Source organism: Castor canadensis, chromosome 7 (genome assembly GCF_047511655.1).
Source record: "Castor canadensis chromosome 7, mCasCan1.hap1v2, whole genome shotgun sequence".
Lineage (NCBI taxonomy): Eukaryota > Metazoa > Chordata > Mammalia > Rodentia > Castoridae > Castor > Castor canadensis.
The window spans coordinates 89608756-89618798 of NC_133392.1; the positions used below are offsets into that span (position 1 = coordinate 89608756).

The 10043-nt window shown below is 40.3% G+C and overlaps 1 pseudogene; it reads right to left on the reverse strand.

The window, feature by feature from the left end:
• Positions 1-8158: 8158 nt before the first annotated feature.
• Positions 8159-8915, reverse strand: LOC109674360 (AN1-type zinc finger protein 6 pseudogene; annotated as a pseudogene).
• Positions 8916-10043: the final 1128 nt, after the last annotated feature.

Sequence of the window (10043 nt, forward strand, 5' to 3'; positions counted from 1 at the left end):
ATGAAATTTCTGTAGACAGCAAGTAGGTCCATTTGATCTATTGCATATTTTAGATCTTGGATTTCTTTATTGAGTTTTTGTTTGGATGACCTATCTATTGATGATAATGGAGTGTTAAAGTCTCCCACAACCACTGTGTTGGCGTTTATATATGCTTTTAGGTCTTTCAGGGTATGTTTGATGAAATTGGGTGCGTTGACATTGGGTGCATACAGGTTGATAATTCTTATTTCCTTTTGGTCTATTTCCCCTTTTATTAGTATGGAATGATCTTCTTTATCTTGTTTGATCAATGTAGGTTTGAAGTCTACTTTGTCAGAGATAAGTATTGCTACTCCTGCCTGTTTTTGGGGGCCATTGGCTTGGTAAATCTTCTTCCAGCCTTTCATCCTTAGCCTATGCATATTTCTGTCGGTGAGATGGGTCTCCTGTAAGCAACAAATTGTTGGATGTTCCTTTTTAATTCATTTCGTCCAGCGGTGCCTTTTGATGGGTGAATTAAGTCCGTTAACATTAAGCATTAGTACTGATAGGTATGTGGTGATTCCTGCCATTTAGTTGTCTTAGTTGTTTGAAGGTTTGATTGTGTGTATCTAACTTGATGTTACTCTCTACTGTCTTGCTTTTTCTTATCCTGCAGTTTGGTGCTGCCTGCCTTTTCATGGTTAAGTTGGGTGTCACTTTCTGTGTGAAGGATCCCTTGCAGAATCTTTTGTAATGGTGGCTTTGTGGTCACATATTGTTTTAGTTTCTGCTTATCATGGAAGACTTTTATTGTTCCATCTATTTTGAATGATAGCTTTGCTGGGTAGAGTATCCTGGAGTTGAAGTTATTTTCATTCAGTGCCCAGAAGATCTCACCCCACGCTATTCTTGCTTTTAATGTTTCTGTTGAGAAGTCTGCTGTGATTTTGGTGGGTTTACCTTTGTATGTTACTTGTTTTTTCTCTCTTACAGCCTTCAATATTCTTTCCTTAGTTTCTGAACTTGTTGTTTTAATGATGATATGTCGTGGAGTAGTTCTATTTTGATCTGGTCTGTTTGGTGTCCTGGAGGCCTCTTGCATCTGTATGGGAATATCTTTCCCTAGATTTGGGAAATTTTCCATTATTATTTTGTTGAATATATTACGCATTCCCTTCGCTTGCACCTCTTCTCCTTCTTCGATACCCATGATTCTCAAGTTTGGTCTTTTGATGGAGTTGGTGAGTTCTTGCATTTTCTTTTCACAGGTCTTGAGTTGTTTAATTAATAGTTCTTCGGTTTTTCCTTTAATTACCATTTCATCTTCAAGTTCTGAGATTCTATCTTCTGATTGTTCTATTCTGCTGGATTGGCCTTCCGTTTTGTTTTGCAGTTCTGTTTCGTTCTTTTTTCTGAGGTTTTCCACATCCTGGCAGTTTTCTTCTTTAACGTTGTCTATTTTTGTCCTGAGTTCATTTATCCTTTTATTCATTGTGTTCTCTCTTTCACTTTGGTGTTTATACAGTGCTTCTATGGTTTCCTTTATTTCTTCTTTTGCTTTTTCAAATTCTCTACTTTTATTGTCTTGGAATTTCTTGAGTGTCTCCTGTACATTTTGATTGACCCTATCCAGTATCATCTCTATAAAATTCTCATTGAGTACTTGTAGTATGTCTTCTTTTAAATTATTCTTGTGGGCTTCATTGGGTCCTTTGGCATAGTTTATCTTCATTTTGTTGGAGTCTGGATCTGAGTTTCTGTTCTCTTCATACCCCTCTGGTTCCTGTACTAATTTTTTGCTGTGGGGAAACTGGTTTCCCTGTTTTTTCTGTCTTCCTGTTATTGTCCTTGGTGTTGTTACTGTCCCTGTACTGTGTGCAATTAAGTATTTTCTAGCTTGTAATAATAATGATGGTAATATTTAGAATGGAAGGGTGAGCTGAGATGGAAAGCAAGAAGTTAAAGAAAAAGGGAAAACAAATATACAGACAAGAGGGAGAAAGCAGAACAAGGTATCAGACAAGAGAGTTTCAAAGGTATAAACAGGGAGTGTTAGTGTACTAATCGACAGTAAGCTGAACAGACATTAGAGAGACAGAGAAAGGATTGAAAATCAAAGATAAAAAAAATAAAAAATAAGTAAATGAAAGAAATATCTATATATAAAAATGAATTAAAATAAAATGGAAAATAGAAAATTAAAAAAAAAAAACCAAAAAACTTCCAAGTTTATATGCAATGCAGTTTCAGTCTTAATAATTTGGGTGTCCGTCTCAATCTCTAGTCCTGGAGTTGGTGCCTCAGATGTTGTTCTGTAGTTGTCTCATCAAAGGGGATGCATAAACTACACACTCACATACACACACACACACACACACACACACACACACACACACACACAAAGCCCCACCAAGTGTCCCAAGTTCAAATGCAATACAGTTTCAGTAAGTTTTTTGGCTTGCAGGTGTAATTCAGTTGTTCTCTCATCAAAGGTAGGGAGAAAAAAAAAAGCATCTGGAGACAGTTCTGCGAGTGGCTTCTGCAACTGTGGCTTGCCTGCCTGCTGCTCTCAGCCTGTAGCTGGTGGCGTTATTTATGCAGATCTCTGGGGTGAGCTAGCACTCACCTGGTCCCACAGGCTTTGTTTGCTCAGAGTTCTCCTGTGCGTGAGCCTCTGCTACAGGCTTTCCCCTTTCCAAGCACTGGGAAAGGTGACACTGCCCCCGTGTTGTCAGGCCTGTGTGTTTATTTACAGTTCATGTGGGAGGTGGGTCTTCCCCCCTCTCCTGTGCATTTCTCCTCCCACCTCTGCTTTCACAGGCTTTCCTGCTCCTGATTACTGGGCAGTGCTGCTGCTCCTGCCAGCCGCCATGTTTGCTTACAGTTCACGTGGGGAGTGGGTCTTCCCTCCTTTCCTGTGGAGTTTTCCTCCTTCCGCCACTCTCACAAGTTTTCCCACTCCTGGTTGTTGGGCGCGCACCCCCGCTCCCACCAGAGGCTCTCCGGCCTGTCTGGCTTGTTTATTTACAGTCCCGGGAAGGATTCCCTTCCCCCAATCTTCAGCGCTCAGGGTGCCCATTTATCTGTTTATTCATTGTGTTCTCTCTTTCACTTTGGTGTTTATACAGTGCTTCTATGGTTTCCTTTATTTCTTCTTTTGTTTTTTTCAAATTCTCTACTTTTGTTGTCTTGGAATTTCTTGAATGTCTCCTGTACATTTTGGTTGACCCTATCCAGTATCATCTGTATAAAATTCTCATTGAGTACCTGTAGTATGTCTTCTTTTAAATTATTCTTGTGGGCTTCATTGGGTCCTTTGGCATAGTTTATCTTCATTTTGTTGGAGTCTGGATCTGAGTACCTGTTTTCTTCATTCCCCTCTGGTTCCTGTACTAATTTTTTGCTGTGGGGAAACTGGTTTCCCTGTTTTTTCTGTCTTCCCATCATTGTCCTTGGTGTTGTTACTGTCCCTGTACTGTGTGTGATTAAGTATTTTCTAGCTTGTAATAATAATGGTAATATTTAGAATGGAAGGGTGAGCTGAGATGGAAAGCAAGAAGTTAAAGAAATGTGAAAAACAAATACACAGACTGGAGGGAGAAAACAGAACATGATATCATACAAGAAGATTTCAAAGTTATAAACAGGGAGCTTTAGTGTACTAATCGACAGTAAGCTGAACAGACATTAGAGAGACAGAGAAAGGATTGAAAATCAAAAAGAAAAAAAATAAAGGTAAGAATAAAAATAAAAAATAAGTAAATGAAAGAAAAATCTATTTATAAAAATGTATTAAAATAAAATGAAAAAATAGAAAATTTAAAAAAACCAAAAGACCAAAAAACCTCCAAGTTCAAATGCAGTGCAGTCTCAGTCTCCAATCCTGGAGATGGTGTCTCAGATGTTGTTCTGTAGTTGTCTCATTAAAGGGGACACATAAAGTAGAACAAAACTACACACACACACGCACAAAAAAACCCCGTGTCCCAAGTTGAAATGCAATACAGTTTCAGCAAGTTTTTCAGCTTGTAGGTGTAATTCAGTTGTTCTCTCATCAAAGGTAGGTAGACAAAGAAAAATAAAAAAGAGTCTGGAGACGGTTCTGAGAATGGTATCTGCAACTGTGGCTTGCCTGCCTGCTGCTGTCAGCCTGCTGTTGCTGGAGGTGTTATTTATGCAGATCTCTGGGGTGAGCTTAGCACTCACCTGGCCCTGTAGGCTTTGTTTGCTCAGAGTTCTCCTGTGCGTGAGCCTCTGCTACAAGCTTTCCCCTTTCCAAGCACTGGGAGAGGTGACACTGCACCCGCCTTGTCAGGCCTGCGTGTGTATTTACAGTTCATGTGGGAGGTGGGTCTTCCCCCCTCTCCTGTGCATTTCTCCTCCCACCTCTGCTTTCACAAGCTTTCCTGCTCCTGATTACTGGGCAGTGCTGCTGCTCCTGCCAGCCACCATGTTTGTTTACAGTTCACGTGGGAAGTGGGTCTTCCCTCCTCTCCTGTGGAGTTTTCCTCCTTCCGCCACTCTCACAAGTTTTCCCACTCCTGGTTGCTGGGCGTGCACCCCCGCTCCCGCCAGAGCCTCTCCAGCCTGCCCAGCTTGTTTATTTACAGTCCCGGGAAGGATTCCCTTCCCCCAATCTTTGGCGCTCAGTGCACCTCACCCTCTTTCCTGCGTGTCTTATTTGTTCTTATTGCTTATTACTCAGTTTCTCTTTTTTCCCTGGGTGGAGGTTGGTCTGTCCAGGGGGCTATGCTGCTCTGGCCCAGGCTTGTCTGTGGGAGTACCATGGTACCGCGAAGCTCACCTAGTCCGTGTCTTCCCAAGCTGTCTGGGCGCGGGTGACTGGCGGCCCGGGGGCCCTCCTGGTTTCTCCGTTTAACATGAAGTGGAGATTCTCTGCACCGGCTGGAGGTGTGGAGAGGTCAAAGTTATGCCTTTTCTCAGTGATTATGCCTGCAAAGTGTGTCTCCAGCGTCTCTCCAAGATTTCACTATAGGAGGCTCACTTTCTGTTTCCTCCCTCTAGCCACCATCTTGGAATCTGCCAGGAAAAAGTTTTATATTTCAGTAGTTTTAATGACACTTTCTTCTATTGGAAAAAGACATCCTGCATTTTTATTTTGCATTGGGCTTCCTAAATTATGTAACTGATCATGTCCTTTAATGATGGGGTGAAGAGTCCACAGGGCAAAGGAGTTGTGGCCTTCTAGTGAATGACAACCTCGCCACCAGAGCATACTTCATGTACCTGAACTATAACTCCCTGACAAGTGACTGGTCCTCCTACTACGGTCTGCATGGACCAGAGCTGACTTTGGTTCCAGAGTCAGTTCTCCCTAGGGCAGATAGGCTGGTAAGATGGCCAAAGGGTGGCCATTATTGTAGCGTGTGAACTGAAGGGGATACATGAGGTGCAAAAGTCCCCTTGGATTTGAGCTGTGGAATGAAAAAGGTTAGGCAAAAAAGAGGACCTATCATGATGGCCCACCTTTTCCAGAACTGCCATGTTCCAGCATGATACTGAGCACTTGCCAAGAATTTTAAATCTGAACTTGGCCTTCTAGGTCATTATTAAAGTATGTTTGTCAAGATAGGCAGTGAACACATTTTAACAGTTTATTATCCTGATTTATAATGGTTGTCTATTTAGACACATGGTATCTGGATCTCCCTTTGTACCCTTGTCCTAGGACCCTCAAATATTGGGGAGGATCTGGATGTGAGTATGGGAAGCACAGTGCCTGGCACTTAGTAAAAAACCAGTAATGGTGCTATTATCTTTATCACATAAAACAATGGATGTGATTACAATAATGCCATACTATTCTCTTTGTGGCCAAGGTCCTGCAACCCTGCTTACCTCTGCCTCCCTATACCTAGTCAGTGAGGGCCTGGGAAGACTAGCTTTCTGATTTCCAACTCTCAAAACTAAGGCCATGCTCTAAGTGGACTGGTTGTCTGTATTCTACTGCCAAGATCTACCACTCCATTCCCAGTACTATTGGCTGCATTCTTGTGCCTGCCTAAATCCTGCATGAACTCGGTGTACCTTCCAAAATTTGAATTATGTTGTCCATTCCACAGCCCATCATGTTTTTTAGTACCCAATCCCTTATGGATTACAATTGCTTTTGAAATTTAAGAAAAGCTTATCTCTAGTGACAGTTGAGATTGCAAGAACCATTTAATGTTTCTCTTTGGGCACTGGGTTCCAGGAACTGGCTGCAATAGATTTTACTCAATTGCAATAACTGTGCATTTCTTAGGCTTTCAAATTCAACCACTTTCCTGTCCTCATTATTTAGTTCTTACCAGGATTGTTGCATTTGACAGTGTATGTGAAATTTTGCTATAAGCCTCTTTGAACTCTTTTATCGACTTGTCTTGTTTCTCTGTTTTAGTGAACCATTCTAATAAAAATGTTTAGGAAGCATTGATTTTGGCATTTCTTCAAAGGTCTGAAGCCATGTAGAATTATTTTGGGGGAAGTGGAATTCACTGAGACCATATGTCAGGTAGTTTATTAAATTGTAATTGCAAAACCTGTTTCTCTCTCTCTCTCTCTCTCTCTCTCTCTCTCTCTCTCATTTTTTTGCCGATGTGGAGATCACCAAATTTTCCTCAGGTGAATGAGAAGAATTTGATCCCTAATATCATTCCAGAGTACATCTACCAAAATATTTGGCCAACACAGTTAATTCTAAGATACAGCAATATTTGGTGAAATGGAGGGTCATTCTGATTTTTTTCTGTCTCTTGATTTTCCATTCTTATTTTATACTTATGTCCATGCATCATTTCCTCTGACAGATACTACGTATATATTTGGTATCAAAATGAGTAGTTCTTGGGATGTGCCTTCTGTAAAATAGCACCTACACACTGTGCATTGTTCGTTGCTTGCTTGTTTATATGCTACTGGATAAACTCCTCCAGAACAGAAACCACACCTAGCTTGTTTACCCATTGTATCCTTAGCATCTAATGCAGCTTATGGTACAATGTTGGTACTTAAAATATGTGTTGGATGGATAACTCACCTCCTCAAGCCATAGACAATATGTTTAATGAAAAACTAAGTATTTTCAAGGCAGGTGAGATAAGATGGTAATTTGATGAGGCACAAGAAGGATTTGTCAAGGAAGGACTTGAAATGATACACCAAGACATGTGGGGGTGGATGGAGAAGGTGATGGCAAACTGGGTAAAAAGAGACAATTATGTGATAAAGGGTCATCATAAAATTACAAAGTCAGTTCAGTGCAGAAGTGAGCAAGTCGAGAGTTTGGAGATTGCGACCAGAATAGGATACTGGAATTTAAGATTTCACAGGTGGTGCTGAAGTTTAGTGGAGGTGAGATGAAGATAATATAACTTTGAGGATAGATATTTATGGACTTGTTTGTATAGATCCTGATACCACCCAGTGATTTTAGGAGAGGGTGTGGAGAGTGTTGTCACTCAGATGCCTATCTTAGGTAAGGTTCATAGATGAAGGTAAAGAGAAGGGATGAAATGGTATGGATCAAAGGCATCAAAGTTTTTCAGGTTTTCCTTTTTACTTAATCAAAGACGGTTCAATAAACACAAATACAGCACAATTACTTCAGATCTCTCTTCATATTGTATACACACATACCAATGAACAGAAATCTGAATGAAACTTGCACTCAGCAGTGAAATGCAATCAGCTTTTTCTTCTCTTGCTCAAAAAAAAAAATTAAAAAACACACAGACTTAGAATCTCATCAACACACACTCTCCTGTGACAAATGATTCAGGCAAAAATGGTGAGTACAAAGAAACTCTATACTGACATATGTATAACCTCTATTAATGGAAAAACAGAAGCATCCATAATGATTAAGATACATTCAGTTACTGATAAGCTAGCTGTACACAAAAGGGCATTATCAAAAAAGAAATCGTCCTGCAGAGAGAAACTATGTATACGTACACAATGAGAAAATAAATTGCAAGGTTAACACATGCATGTTTAATTCTGGAAAAAATCATAGCCCTCCAAAATTTCTCTATGTTTGTTATAAAAGGCCTCTGCCCTCAATTAAAATTAGAATGACCTTAAGAGGATAAAGTTTAAGTCTTTTCAGCCACAGAAACTGCAATGGAAATAAATATTCAGAGTCATTTTCAAAACAAAACCAAAAGTCTATACTTCGGATGACATGCATGACCTAAAAGTCTATGCAAATTGCATTGCTCTTCATTACCAATGACCTGGAAAAAATAAAACCTCTCATGTCAATTTTTAGTTTGCAGATGGTCAAAGAATTTTGTATTCCAGCAAGAGTTAAAATCTTCTGAATCTTTTCACCAACAACTTCTGGATTTTCTTTTCTGATTTTCTCAACAGCATCAGCTTTGTAATCATTAGAGCAACTGTATACATCTGAGTAACAATGTATACCAGCATTCCTCCTGTTGTCTTCCTGCACTTGAAACAGTGGTTCTCTTTTTGTTTTGGTTTTTCAAGAGATTTGCTTTACTCTTCAGATGGCTGCTGTATTGTATCTGATCCTAAAGATGGAAGATAACATTCAAGAGGAACAAGGCCTTCTGCTGGGGGTCCTTGAAGATCTCCTGTTTCTGGTACTGCTTTGACCACAGATATACTGTCCACTTGGGAAGATGCTACAGATTCTGATGAAAGTGACTGATTTGATACAGGGCTTGGCTGCATAGATGAAGATGTAGAGTCTAATGCTGACTGAGTTCTAAGACACTGCCATTTGTGCACTGAACTGGTAAAGGTTCATACAAACTACTGACAAAAATTGCAGCTGGGCTTATTCTACCATTACTACTATTCTGTCATTGAAGTTGTTCTTTCTAGCATACCAAACATGTGCCATTTGTACAAGGGTGTCCATAAAATCTGCAGCCAGTGGAACAAAGCATAGGCACTTAGCCGTGCTTAGTTTCTTGAGACATGTTCCTCTGTGCACACACAGTTGAGGTTGATGAGAAATAGCTGTCCTGATCTTACGACCGACATTAGCTTCCTGTCTTCCCTGTCCTCATAAGCAGCTACTTAAAGTTTGAGTTTTATATAAGAAAACATTTTAAAACCTTTAGTATTTTACTGCAGCAGACTTCAGATTCTTCCCTGGAGTGACTCTCTTTGCCTGATATACTGCCTGCTGCTTCTGGTAGCCACTGGTAAATCAAAGGCACCAATTGTTAAGAAAAAAAGAGATCATGGGAATGGTGGCCTAGTTTGGAAACTACAAAGGGAAGCTTGGAAAATACTTCTCTTCATCCTCTCTGGCACTTGGTGCTTGTGTGTTGGGTGAAGGAGCAGCCTCTTCTCAAGGGAAGGGGGTCTTCTAATAAGAGTCAAGCAGGCAGAGAGGGCATGCAGAGGGGAAGAGGGGTAAAGCCATAGTTCCAGAGGAGAAAGCCTGGGTAGGGTATAGATTTTTATTTTAAAATCCTATTGTTTGAACAAATACAATGCTTAGGATAGATGTTTAGGATAGATTCCCCAGATTTACTCACTCACTCAACTGATCTATGAAAAACTAAAAATAGCATTATGGTTCTTGTGGGCCAATGATGGCATAAGACAAAATTTTGGCTTATTTTATCATGTATCACAATGTAGATCCATTTTTCGATAAGCTGTCCGATAACCTGGAGTATGTAAGAATGTTTCCTCTTTGCTGTTCTTTACTTTCTATCTTATCTGCATGTGGACATTTACCCTTTTTCTCCCCTGAAGTCACATCACACCCTATGCAGCTCCCCTCTCATGGTACACTCCTCTGAGTTCACCCAAATGGGAAATTAAAATTTCAATGACTTGTTAGAAATTTTCCAGGATAAACCTATGGTAGCCATGCTCTACAGAGCTGATTTGAGATCTCAGGCTTATTTGTCCACAGAGAAAGTCAAATGATCCTCTTGCCTGGAATGGTCTTATTCCTTTAATGAATAAATTCCCATCTGATCCCTTGCCCATGTGGTTGGCAAGACATCTGGATGTGCTCTCAAGGAACAATGCTCACTTCTTGGACATCAGTGTTTTCCAGTTCTTGGAACTCTGCACTGTTCAGTTAT